The following is a 10,642-nucleotide window of genomic DNA, read 5'->3' on the forward strand; positions in this document are numbered from 1 at the left end:
TATGGCGGCAAATAGTTAATAAAAAGAGTGTTAGTAGAGTGAATGACGCCTGAAACAAAGACCTTGGCTATTAATGGACCCAAGTGGGGAACCTTACATAACAACTTCGTGAAGTTCTTCGCTTGGGGTGATTGCTAGAGAGATTGATCAGCAACCTGGGTCGGAGCAGTGTTCCGGAACGAACGTGTTATTTACTTAAATAGCACGAGAATTCTGGATCAATCAGAAAAATCTCTATCCCTTCCACACACTACTCCTTTCCCCTGCCGAGTGAGTCACGCCTACCCCGAAAGGGAAATGGCTTAATGGTGTAATAATAATAAAATAAAAAAAATCTTTCAATCTGAATATCTAACTATTCTATTTATGATGAAAAATGTATATTTTTAAATAAATTGAATTAGTGGGGTAAAGGTTAAAATGCTTTGTTAAAAATAACTTTTTTTATTGTAAAAGATTCATTTCTGTTGTTGAACAATCGTCAGTCTTGATTTAAATTCAACTGTTTTTGATTTAAAATTAAAATCAGTGTTTTCAAAATTCACTTGTTTTTGATAGAAAATTAATATTATCAACTGGAAAAATAACTATTCCAGTTTTGATTTAAAATTGATCTTTCTTAGTTGAAATTTCAACTATTTGGCTGAAATTGCATTTTTTATTTTTTAGAAATGTAAATTTTCAGTTAAAAATCAACTTTTTTGTCAAAAATTCATATTTTATTGTTGAAAATTGAACTATTTTGTTGAAAATTTAATTTTTTGGTTGAAAATGAATTTTTTCCACAGAAAATTTTAATAATCCAATTTAAGATTAATTCTTTGTTAAATATTGAATTACTTGTTTGAAACTGTATGCATTCTGTTGAAAATTTATCTTTTTGAGTATTGAATTGATCATATTGCTTAAATTTTCATATTTTTTTATTAAAAATGCGAGTGTTGAGTTGAAAATGAATCTTTTTTGGTTCTAATATCAAATATTATATGTTTTTTTGAAAATTCATATTTTTTGTGTATTCAAGCACTTTGTTGAAAATTTAACTAATTAGTTGAAAGTTGAACTACTTTGTTAAAAATTCAGTCTTTGTTTGAAGATTCAAAACTTTAGTTAACAATTTCTATCTTTGGTTCAAACTACCCTTTTTTTGTTGAAAATTAATTTTTTAAACTTCCAGTTGAACTATTCCATTTCTGGTTAGAAAATTGTCGTTTTTAGTTGAAAATTCAACTACACCAAACTCTCGCTTTCAGTCAACCCGTTCTCAGCCTTCCTAGAACAGCTGGCTCATGCAGTTTCTCAGGGGAGTAGGGCGAGAGCGTTTGCGACATTATATATATATATATATTTCCATTGGAAATGAGTCAGGCGGCCCTCACTGTGTACGTTTGTTTCCCCCCGAAATCAGTCCAATGCCATTTGAAGGCAACCGCCGACACATGACTGAAAGCGAGAGTTTGGTGTATTTGGTTGAAAAGTCATGTAATTCTAAAAAAACAGTTTTTTAAATAGAAAGGTCATCTTTTTAGTGGAAAATTTAATTATTAGTTTGAAAATGCAATTTTTGGTAAAAAAAATTTTTTTTGGGTTGACATTGCATTGTTCTGCTATTTGACGGTAAATGTAACTGATTGTTTGAAAACTAATTTTTTTGTAAAAAAAATTATCAATTTGCTTGAAAATTTACCTTTCTTGGTTAAAATGAATTTTTTTAAATTTATTTTTTCGGTTACCTCTATTAACTTTTTTTTAAAATTAAGAACTAAAAAAAGTTTCAACTACAAATCTAAAAAATGCATTTGTAAATGGAACTCCCAGAATGATTTGAGTTAGTCTGGGAAGTACGTAAAAGAAACTTTCAGGAGTAAAGCTGAATCAGCTGATTGTGTGGCGAAAGGAAGCCGATGACACCAGGAGGTCGCGAGGCCATTTATAGTAGTTATTGGTAGCCACATCAGGGAATGCTGCAGGGTCGTGTTGAAATCCTTTTCTGCTGACTCGTCATCGTTTTACCTCTTTGCGGTACCTGTACGTGCAAGAACGCACTTTCATTTACATGTGTAGTTGCAAATATAAGCATATGTGTCAAATGCTTTAAAAACACCCTTATAAGAAGGGAAACTACTGGAAGATAATTATGGGAAAAAACTACTATAGAAATAATCAGTTTCAAGTTTGTGGCTGCTGACGAAGTTAGGACTCGTCCATAAACTACCAATTTTGAGCTATTTTGTATCCCTCCGGCCAACCCCGCTAACGACCTTAGTTCTGTCTCATCCCCCCTCCATCCCCCTAAATATAACGCAGCCCAATATTCTCTCAAATCCGGGTAAGTCTTTGTGAAATCTTTTTAATCTTTTCGGAATCTAAAGTCTTTATAAAATCTTTGAGATAGCATTGCAAACTTTACAAAATCTTTGGAACTCTGTCCAAATTATCTGAAATATTGGGTAAAACAGTGCAATTTTTCAATAGCCCTCCCTTCTATAGCTTATCCGAGAATTGACACCGCACCGTCGTAGATGTAACAGGAGCTGCGTAGGGTTTGGAGTTGTCACTCAGGCGAGCACTCAAGCGTGAGAAAACAAAAGCGGAGCGGGCTATAATGAGTTACTTTCCATCCACCGTCAGCCTCAAAATCGACGCTATAGAAGAGTTTCACTGTGTTTGTACAATTATTTTAATCATTAGAAAATCTTTTTAAATTATCCGAAATCGCTGAAATCTTTGTGAAATAAATAAAATCTTTCTGAAATCAGCTCAGTTCATATTTGGAAGATTTTTGACATACATGTTTAGTAATATTTATGAAAATTTCGAAATCTTTGAGAAGTCATTAAAATTTTTGTGCAATATTTGAAATCTTTATGAAATCTGCGGAAAATCCTGGCAATTTATCTAAATATTTAAAAAATATTTGGACATCTTTGCGAAATATTTGAAATGTTTGGTAAGATTTCTGAAGTTATTTAAATGTTTGTGAAATATTTAAGAAATGATTGAAGTATTTTTGAAGTCTTTTATATTTCCAGAATCTTTAAAATGTTTGTGAAATCATTGGAATCTTCGCTCAATTTTTGAGATTTATCTAAAATGTTTGCGAAATATTTAAATTTTCTTTGTGAAATCTTTGTGAAATAATTGGGAAATCATTGCAATCTTTGTTAAAACTTTGAAATTTATCTGAAATCTTTGTGAAATCTTTGGGAAATATTTATGAAGTCTTTGTGAAATCCTTGTACATTACTTAAAAATATTTGCGCAAGATTTGAAATATTTTGGAAAAATTACATAATATTTGTGAAGTTATTGAAAAATGATTAAATGTTTGTGAAGTCTTTCAAGTCTATCAGAAATGTTTGAAGTCTTTGTGGAATTATCAGGAAATCATTGAAATCTTGGTTCAATCTTTGAAATCGAATATCTAAAATGTTTGCGTATGATTCGAAATTTTTGGAATGTCTTTGTGAAATCTTTGTGAATTATTGAAAAATCTTTGCGAAAGTTTTGAAATATTTGTAAAATTATTGAAATCTTTGTATCATTTTAAAGGAATGATTAAAGTGTTTATGAAGTCTTTTAAATCTATCCGAATTTTTTATATCTTTGTGAAATCATTAGAAAATCATTGAAATATTTGTTGGTCAAACGTTTAAATATTTTGTTTTCATGTCTGAAAAATCTTTATTCGGTGAAAATTCGTCTATTTGGTTTTAAAATTTGCTTTAAAAAAATGAAATATTCCTCTTTTGAAATGTCAACCATTACAATTTTTATTTGAAAACTCATCCTTTTAGGTTGAAAATTGAACTTATTATATATTATATAATTATTATTCTTATTATTATCTTATATCATATTGAAATTATTTTCTTGAAAATTTAACTCTATTCTTTAAAAATCTTCTTTTACTTAAGCGAAGTCTTTTTTTTTTAATTAATAAATTTGAAATGAGCATCTGAAATATTTTTTAAATCAGCCTAAAAGATTTTATATTGACAATATTAAAGTATCAAACCGCTAGTATTTGAATATTAATGGTAAAGTAAAATTAAAAATTGGCCAAGGAAAAATCAGGAAATTTCGAAAATGAACTTTGAGAATCACCCATTAAGCAAGAAATTGACCAAATTCCATACAATTTTACATAAACCCACATTATGTTATTGCTAAACACAGAAAATCGCCGATCCACAAAGTGCACTACAATCGGTGTTCGATTGAGTTGCAACAAATTTGAGCCACACATATTCATTATGAGATTCTAGGGGAAAATCATCATTTACAGACTTTTTTTTCTCATTCAGAGCAAGGTGAAGTGTTGTCTACAAACTGTCAGTCATCTGTCAAGATGATTTTGTCGGGCGTTATTTAGGTGAAATATACGTTGATAAGCAGGTAAGTTATAATAATAATTACCTAACTTTTAATTTTCTCCCATTTTTCAGTGCGTATTAGTATCTTGAAATAAAAATTGTACTTGATGGGGTATAATTTCCAAATCTTAGGTTAGTCAAAACCTACACGACATTCAAACCACCAAAGCCGGGATGTAAAAACTAAGTCGTGACCATCTGCATCGAAATTGATGCCTGCCCGTGCACAAATTCCTATATGGATTTAATCGGGGCCAGATCGGGCAGAATTTTGCCCAAATCGGGCTATCTAGCTGGAGCCAGACTCGAAATGAAACGCGGTACCCGATCAGAGCCTAAGCGCAGCGCACAGAGATAACCAGGTCTGGTCCCGATCAGGCCCATTTTAATTTATTTTTATTTTTCCTTATTAAAAGGGATTCTTAAACAAAATAATATTAAAATCGTATAAATCACCTCCTAAATTGATATTTGAGAATATAAAAATCAGATTGTTTAACAGATCACGGTCTGAAAACATTGGAGTATGTAAGACTAGAAACAAAATATTTGTTGAAAATATTTTTTGGAGCTTTAGTTTAAATGTCAGCGGCCATGACTAACCTAACATTTGGAAGTTACATTTGGAAGTTATAATTTTATTCTAAGTGACTAGTACGCACTATTAAAATGAAAGAAAGTTGAAAAATAGTAAAATATTATTCCAATTAGTTTCCTTGTTAAAAATTATTGAGTCTAATATCGCAAAGCGAATAGTTGCTTTGACAGGTGTTCATGTGGCTGACAGCGCAGTTCAGTTCTCCACAACTCTCGACATGAGCCAAAATTCAGTCTCAAAATGATACATTGGCCTAGATGCCCAGATGTGCAACTACGTTCAGAGGAATAAATTTAAGACTAAAAATGCTCTAAAATGCTCATTGGGAGACCAAGAAAATTTGAGCTGCAACAAATTTAACACCAACGTTTTTCGGTCAATGCACTCACTTTATTGAAATATCATCATATACAAAATTAAAATGTTTCATAGATAAAAAATGAAAACCTCATCCTAACTATATCAGGGCCGAAATTTGTCCTAAAGATATGAATGGCTTAATTTATTTTCTTTGAAAGCTATATCCATATTTCTTAAATATTTGTTACGTATCTTTAAATATTTATATGTATAAATAAGTCTTTAGCTGGAAAGCATGTATTATCTTAAATACTAAAAATTTCCATTAGCTTCTGGGCTCATATCTTATTATTTCCAGAAACCATAAATTACGGACATTAAGGGAGGTAAAAATATTTGGTTATGCTTTGTTACAGGGAGGGGGGGGGGCCCCTTATTTGTATATTATCAGTTGAATTTACTGGTTAGTGCCGACTTTTCCTTGACTTCTGGTTCAGGGTGAAGGTAAAGCACAGCTCAGGTTAAATACTGCAAATATAAAAGTACTGTTTATATCGATGTTTGGGTTAATAAGAGAGGTACGATTAAAAGGGGAAATGAAATTACGCGTAATATGGCGAGATGATTATACTTAGTAATTTGATTCATTATCACTCACAATGCCACCAAAGGTTATCACATCATGAACAAGTGCATAGGAATTTTTTGTCCTGAGCAGAAAGTTTTCATATCTGTATTTTATTTTATTAGCCAATTTGATTAAAATGCTTTAATTATGAATTCTGCATGCCTACTTTTATGGTTTAATATAATTTAAAGGTATTTTAGTACATTCAAATATTAAAATTATATCCAACAGTAGTAAGGCGCAACTTGTCCCTTACTACTTCCAATTAAGATCCATCTATGGAATTCTGATTAAAACCTTGCATTCAGTATGCATGGAAACGTCATAAATTTTCTTAATTGATTTAAGCGAACCATACATTTTGAAATCTACATTCCCATATTTATAATAATAAATTGCAAAAATCCTAAAGAACAATGCTGGGTATTTTAATTAAGATTATTACTACGACTCGTAAATTATCCCAGTTTTAATGCACTGAGAGCAGTAACAATCAAAATCCACTTAAGATTTGGCGAACAATAGTACATTTAACTGGCCTTTTTGTTTTCAAATGAGTACAATATTTTCGTTATTTTATCACTTGCTGTGTTTATTTGACATAAATCTAAGATTATATTAGCCACGTGGAATGATTTACATTTCATCGTCAACCGATACGTTAAGCTCTTGAATTACTTGTAAACTGGAGTAGAAACCTCGTATCGGGATTTCATCATTTCTCGTTTATTAGGCGAAAAATGTTTTGATGTGCCAGAAGGATAATTATGTTGGGTGTGGGGGAAGGACGAGGAATGATAGAGAATGAGCAATAATAATCTTAATTAGACCCCCTGCGACGCATATCAGTGTTCTATTGCATCAGTACTCAACAGCTACGCGACCTTGGGGGTTATCAAGACATTTTTTCATTTATTTGCTACCAAGATATTGACTGGGATGATCAACTTTCTTACAATCTTGAAACACGCGAAAATAGCCATTTTTTGAACAAAATTGACTGTTTCGGCTTATATAATTCTTAAACATTTTTCAAATAAGTGCAGATCATTTAGTTAATTTTGTCGGAAGTGCATCTTTTTTGGGATGCTAAAAAATTTGGCTTTTAGGAACAATCTCTCAAAATAATGGACAACTATTCCTTGCTGAAAATTTTTGGTCTTTCAGGGTGTTCGTAGGTCAGAAAAAAGTCAGGGAACTTTATATGTCAGGGAAATTCAGGAAAAAGTCAGGAATTTTGAACAGAATCTTGCAAAAGACAGGGAATTTCTGTAAGAGACATTTTAAATAACTTTTAAGGTCAATAAATTTTTAATTTTTAACATAAAATTGTGTTATTCCGTTTATGTAAAAGATTCTCTGTTAAAAATGTTACAGGATTAGTATTTTGATTTTTGAGTAAAAATGGTCTTGGAAAATGAAAAAGTGGTTACGGAAATATTAGAGAATTTCGATAATGAAGTTTCGTGGCGATCCTGATACAATATTCTTATTAGTATATTATTTGCATTGTGTTTATCTTTACGTATCTTTTGTTTCCTGTTTCTTCGTCTTAAATATGATATTATTTAAAGATTGTATTGTTTGGTTGAAAATTGATAAATTCAATTAAACAATCATACTTTATGGTCAAAATTTCGACTGTATTTTTAAATTCAACTGTTTTTCATATGAAAGAATTTTTTTATCATCTACTTTTTTTTTTTTTGGTTGACCAAGAATCGAGCTTTTGAGAACGGCAAGAGAACCGAATGCTAGAGAACGACACAGTGTTTATTGCTCAATGTCTCTGTTTAATATTTGAAAGTACATTTTTTAAACAAACTATTACATGTTCAAGATTCATAACTGTAGTTGAAGATTCTTAATTTTAGTTCGAAATTTATCTCTTTGTTTTGGAATTTAAACATTTTGTGGATAATTCTTTTTTTTCTTCTTTTTTTTTTACCTAAAAATGATTGATTTATGGCAGAAAACTAATCTTCTTGGTTTCAAATTTCCTCTTCTTGGCCAAAAATACAAGTCTTTTGTTGAAAATTAACTCTTTTGTTAAGCATTCGTATTTTCGGGCAGAAAATTCAAATGTTTTATAGAAATGTCGTCTTTTGTCAAGTAAGTTAAGAAATTTGGCTAAAAGGTTTTTTACTATTTTCACTAAAAACTCTATGTTTGTTGAATATTCGTCTTTTTGGTTGAAATAACTACTTTTAGATTATTTATTAAAGCTTTTTAATTCTAGTCGCAAATTCATCTATTCGGTTAAATTTTTTTTTTCAAAATAATTTCTTCGTTAAAAATTAATTTTTCGGTTTAAGGTTCATCTTCTTGGTTACACATGTAACTATTTTTGGTTATTTAAAATTTGTTGTTGAAACTTCATCGTTTTAGATGAAAATTCCTCTTTTCTAGTAGAAAATTCATAAATTTAGTTGAAAATTTATCTTTTTGGTTGAAAATTTGAATATTTTTTTTTTATATTTTCTTTTTTCTTTTATAATAATTAATTTACTTCAAAAATAACTTTCCTATTTTTGGTTTAAAAACTAAACTGTTTTAGTTTAAAAATTCAACTCTTCGTTTGAAAATTCATATATTTCGTTTAAAATATAAGATGTTCGGTAGAAAATTAATTTTTATGGTTGGAAAGTCGTTTCTTTAGTTTAAAAATTAATCGAATTTGGAAGAAATTTCAACTTTTTTGGTTCAAATATCAGCCATTACTTTTTTTGTTGAAAATTCTTTCTTTTTTTGTTTTTTTAATGCATAATCCGCTGAGAATGCATCTTTCTGTTCAACGTTAAACTATTTATTTAAAAGTTCGATACTTCTTCAAAACTCGCCTCTTTCGCTTTAAATTTCAACTAAATGCAAATGTTGTTCAATCTTTAACTATTCAGTTGAAAAGTGCACTTTTTAAGTAAGCAACTATTTTTGGTTAAAGCTTAATATTTTTTTATAAAAAATCCTATCATTTGATTGGAAAATTCATCTTTGTAGATAGAACATTCGAGAATTTTGCTAAAAATTTAACTTCTTCGTCCTTTTGGGTTGAAAATTCCTTGCTTTTCTTGAAAATTCAACTTTCTTCTACAAATTTCAATTATTTGGTTAAAAATTCAACTGTTTTTATTTGGAGTTTAATCTTTTTACATTCTCATCAAGAGAAGGTATTAGATTTGTGTAAAATCCCCCCCCCCCCCCCCCCCCCCCGTTTTTGTCAAATGTTTACGATTTCAGACCGCCTGAATCCATATAATAGGATTTTACGAATGTGTCGTGCTGTGTGTCTGTGTGTGTCTAACTGTAGATTTTTTGATTGTCAGCACGATACTTTCAAAAGAATTGAGAGATTGGATTGGCCTATGGTTACTCTTTAAGTGTCCTAAAATAAAGGTCAGAGTCATTATCCAGCCATTTTCGATAAAAATTCAAAAAGTGAGCGTATTTTGAAAATTTTGGAGACCACTTTTTTTCAAAATTAAAAAATTTTGTGTACAGATATTCATAGTATTCAAACAGATGAACAATTTGTCCTTATTACTTTTTTCTATGAAACGAAAATTTACCAGAGTTATAGTATTCACAGAATTCCAAAAAACACTCGAAAATAAACATTTTAGGCCAAATAAGGGACGATACGGAAAAAATTCAAGAGAAGAAAAATGTTTCTTTCTTAATGCCCTACAAGATTATTCTAAAATAATGAGTTTTTGGTTTCGTACCTAAAGGAGTGACGCACAAAAAAAATTGGAAAAAAGCTCATAAGATTTCTAAGAAAGTTGTCCAGCCTGATTTTTAAATTATGTTTTCAATTTTTTTATGAATAAAAAAATATGACGAAAAAATGGCCTTTTTTCTATTTGACGTTCTCGGTGCTTGTCAATAATAGGACAATGGTTGAAATCGCTCAAGTTGCATAAGATAGCATTAGTTAAAGATATTCCAATATTAGACAATATACACAAAAAAATTTGTTATCAACAAATTATTTGTTGAAAAAAATTTTTCTACGATTTTCCATAAATACACGTTTTTTTCAAGTTATGTTGCAAGAAATTGAAATCGAAACAATATTATGTAAAAAAAATTCTCTTCTGATTATAATTTTTTATATTATAAACAAATTTAATGTATAAATGCAGTAATTAGGCATTTTTCGACAGAAATATTCGTTTTTTCCTTTGTCAATTATTTTAAATTCGGGAATTTATAATAATTTTAGCAAAATTTATAATTGGTTGATTAATCTTATGATTTTTGAAACAAATTTAAACAAAAATTCATTATTTGGGCGTTTGTCGACAGAAAAATTCGGTTTTTTTTAATGGCAGTCTTTTTATTTGGGAACTTCACGACAATTTAAGTGAAATTCATAATTGTTTTATCAATTTTATGATTTTTTTAAAAACAAATTTAACAAACAAATGCATTCTTCGGGCAGCTGTGTGCGGAAAAATTCGTTTTTTTTTCAATTTCAGTCTTTTTAATTAAGAAGTTCATGGCATAGAAAAAAACTAATTTTTACGTAGACAAAACCTGATTAATGCATTTGAGCATCAAATTTGTTTGAAGAAAAAATAAAATTTATCAACTTATTATTAATGTTGCTGAAATTCCCATTAGCTTTCCATCTGAAAAGACTGGCATTGAAAAAATCGAATTTTTCTGCCGACAAATGCCCGAATAATGCATTTGTTTATTAAATTTGTTTAAAAGGTCATAAGATTAATAAATAAATTA

The sequence above is a fragment of the Belonocnema kinseyi genome, chromosome 8 (genome assembly GCF_010883055.1).
Source record: "Belonocnema kinseyi isolate 2016_QV_RU_SX_M_011 chromosome 8, B_treatae_v1, whole genome shotgun sequence".
In the NCBI taxonomy this organism is placed as follows: domain Eukaryota; kingdom Metazoa; phylum Arthropoda; class Insecta; order Hymenoptera; family Cynipidae; genus Belonocnema; species Belonocnema kinseyi.